We start from the raw sequence: 3446 nt of genomic DNA on the forward strand, positions 1-3446 counted from the left end.
GCTGACCTGGCCCGGCCACGCTCCGCCACAACAAGGATGCATCCCTCACGGGGCCCCGGAGGGCAATGCCACCATAGACAAAAAGAATGCCGCGGCAACGCGGCAGGAGGGCTTTTTGTTTTGCCTTTTGTGATGTATAATCACCGTCTTCCAAAAAGTTCAACTGTTTTAAAAGCCGTTCTTACGAAGCCGAGCATACCACCAATGTGGCCGCTAAAAAATTAGTTTACTATAGCATTTGGACTTGATGAACGTGCTATTTTAAGGAATTTAGTCACTCTCGGGGACTAGAGGTGGAGAAAAGTGACGGCCTGGCCCGGGGGCACGTATTTGTTTGAACGGTCTCCGTGAAAGGACGGTCGAGCGGAGACGATTTCTGACTCGTGTGCTGTGTTTGGCAGTGTTGTGTATCTAAGTTGGCACCACTCAGTGTTCGTCACTTGTTATTGCCTTGATATACACCTGTCGGTCTGCGAATAAACCAGTCTTCAAAGTTAACCACTCGTGGACCATCTCTTACCCTTCCACCCTCGAGTACACGTACCCGTGAAAGCACTGATAAACTATTGTGGCATTCAAACTAGAAGGCGGCTACTGGCGTATCGCGGTGGTACATACACTGTGAATATGTTCAACTACGGAGTTGCACACCCCTAAGTGCACACCTACTGAATAGAACACCTGCAAGTGCACAACTATGGAGTTGCACACTCAGGAGGGGGAGCGGGATTGCTAGAAAGTAGCCCCGCCCGAAGCACGCAGTGCGACCTTGCTGCGAGTTATATTTGCACAGTACGACACGAAACCGGGCGGCAGATTTTGCAGCTCAGTCACCAGGCAGAGTCCCACCGCAATGGAGAGAGCGGAATGCGTCGCCACATAGTCCGCCAAGACTCCGCGCGGCGGACGGCGCCCGCAGGACGGGGGGCAGGAGCTGCCACTACACGGGCAGGCGGAGTTCGGCAGCGCCCCGCTGCGCTCGGCCCACCCGAACAGTGCGGACGCAACGTCCGCGGCGCAGACCGACAGCGGAGCGAGCTCACAGGAATGCCCTCGAAGCGCGCGAACGCAAGTCTACAAACAATGCGCTCAGCGTGCCTCTACGCGGCGGAGCCGTAGCGGACTACGCCGGCTGCAGCGAAGTAGGAGCCTGCCGCGGCCGATCGGCTCGGACTGTGGTGCGCTGCCGTGATCAGCGCGGAGTAGAGGCGGAGTGCGCATTATGGACCCGCCTACCACTCCACACTCACATCGCGGGCAAAGACCGCTCGTCGTACGTATCAACGGCGTGGTCCAGGCGAGCCCCGGAACACTGAATTGCGCCGCGCGCTGTCCGAGCGGAAGTCCGCGCAGCGCGGTTTTGCGCCATATTCTACTAGGGTACGCCTCCCATCTTCTAAGTAAAGCTGTATTCGCATAAAAGTCGGTAAACCTGCCGTCACGGCCTGCAAGCACGGCCTGGCTGCACGGCATCGCCTACCCGGCATCGCCTCGCGCTCATTGTGGGGGCACCTTTAATGACACCATTTTGCAGCACTCTTATTTTTGATACTGTAATTTGATTAGTCAGGCCCCATATATTGCACATATATATTAAATGTGAATGAAAATAAGCATAGTACAGGCTCTTTAATTTGTCGAAGCTGAGGACTTTTTTAAGGCGAAAGATTAGCCTACTCACTGCTCTGAGTTTGGGCAGGAGGTTGTTTATATGGTCACTCCAGCTGAGTGTTTCATGAAGAATCAGTCCAAGATATTTAAACGTTTTAGTTCGCTGTAAAGCTTGTCCTTCCAACAGCATAAGCAGATCCTTTGGTTCCTCTGACATCTTATGAAAAATCATATAATTAGTTTTTTTTTTATATTGAAGGAGAGTTTGTTCAGACAGAACCAGTTATATAGAGTTTGTAGATCTTGTATGGCTGCTTCTTGAATGCTGTTGTAGTCAGTTCCTTCATATAATAAGACTGTGTCATCAGCAAATAACGTAAGTTTACCAAGCAGTGGAAGGTTAACTACATCATTTGTATATATGAGAAACAACAGGGGTCCTAGGATGGAGCCCTGTGGAACTCCACATAGGATTGTTAGAGTACTACTACAAGTTGTTTCCAGCCTCACATATTGACCTCTACCACAGGGGCGGACTGGGTGGTCAGGGGCCCGGGTGGGAAATCAGGAAAGGGGGCCCGGTTTTGCCTACCTTTCAGGGGCAATCTATACGTAATAAGCACACCAAGTTCTACATGTCTGACCTGTTTTATTTAAATATTCGATTTTCCAGCGTGTTGCCGTACTAACTGTATCAGTCGCCTGTAAGAAAATTTCGCGAGCGGAGCGAGCGCGAAAATTTAGAATGGTACGAGGGCGCTAAGAGGCGCTTACGGGTACCAAAAACACTGTAAAAGTAACAAGTGGTCAGGTTTCCTTTGGACGCGATTTAGGTACAGTGCTTTTGTAATACATTAAACAACGCGAGCGAAGCGAGCGAAAAAAAAATCTGGTCATGCCTGAACCATTTTTGTTAATTTTTGATTACTAAACTATCACATGGCACTTGAACCTAGGGCCCAGGCCGGGGCCCCTGGTCCCACGTTGCACCTAGGACTTGGGCCCTTGGCTCGGTCCCTTCGCTAGAGCCCTTCGGGCCGAACCCCGGGCCGGGCCCCTGGCCGGATCGGGCCCTGCGGGCCCGCGGTACCCGAGGTCGGGTGCGGGGGGCCCGCGGCCCCCTTCGGGGGCCCAGGTGGGGTTTCCCACCTCCCCACCCTGGCCAGTCCGCCACTGCTCTACCATTGAGGTAGGAGGCAAACCAATCATTTGCTCGGCCCCTAACTCCAGCCTTTTCTAATTTTTTTAGGAGTATTTGATGATCTACCGTATCGAAAGCCTTCTTGAGATCAATGAATATGGCAATGCTTTTCTTATTTGTATCTAGACTATGCTGGATATTGACAACAAGATCAAAGATTGCCCCTTGGGCATCTTTATTCTTTCTAAAACCATATTGTGAATTCAAGTGATCCAAGAGTCTCTTGTACATTGACTTTTCCGATATCCTGGATGGGGCAGATAGGATAGAAATAGGCCTGTAGTTTCCCGGTTCGGTTGAGAGTCCAGACTTAAAGATTGGTTTGACCTCAGTTAATTTTGCTTCTTGGGGAAATATTCCTTCTTGGAAAGAGGAGTTTATAAGTTTTGTGAGTGCTGGGGCCACACTAAGACTTGTTTGTTTTAAGAGTTTGTTATTTATCCCATTGGGGCTAGAAGTCTTATTTGTGAGGCTGTTGATGGTATTTAATATTTCCTCTTCTGTAACTTCTTTTAGAACAAGGTCATCTGAGATGCAGGTTACTGCATCTAGACAGTTGCCCATACCTGGTTGTAGCTGCTTTGATAGATTAGGTCCAACATTGATATAAAATTTATTTAGTGCTTCAGCAATA

At 50.0% G+C, this 3446-nt stretch overlaps 1 protein-coding gene across 1 annotated transcript in view; it reads right to left on the bottom strand.

Annotated features, from left to right (window-relative positions):
- The window catches only part of LOC127750832 (uncharacterized), a 22251-nt gene that overhangs the window by 17643 nt on the left and 1162 nt on the right, over window positions 1-3446 (bottom strand). The gene's annotated exons all lie outside the window — the stretch shown is intronic.

The sequence above is a fragment of the Frankliniella occidentalis genome, unplaced genomic scaffold (genome assembly GCF_000697945.3).
Source record: "Frankliniella occidentalis isolate FOCC.00 unplaced genomic scaffold, Focc_3.1 Scaffold267, whole genome shotgun sequence".
NCBI lineage: Eukaryota > Metazoa > Arthropoda > Insecta > Thysanoptera > Thripidae > Frankliniella > Frankliniella occidentalis.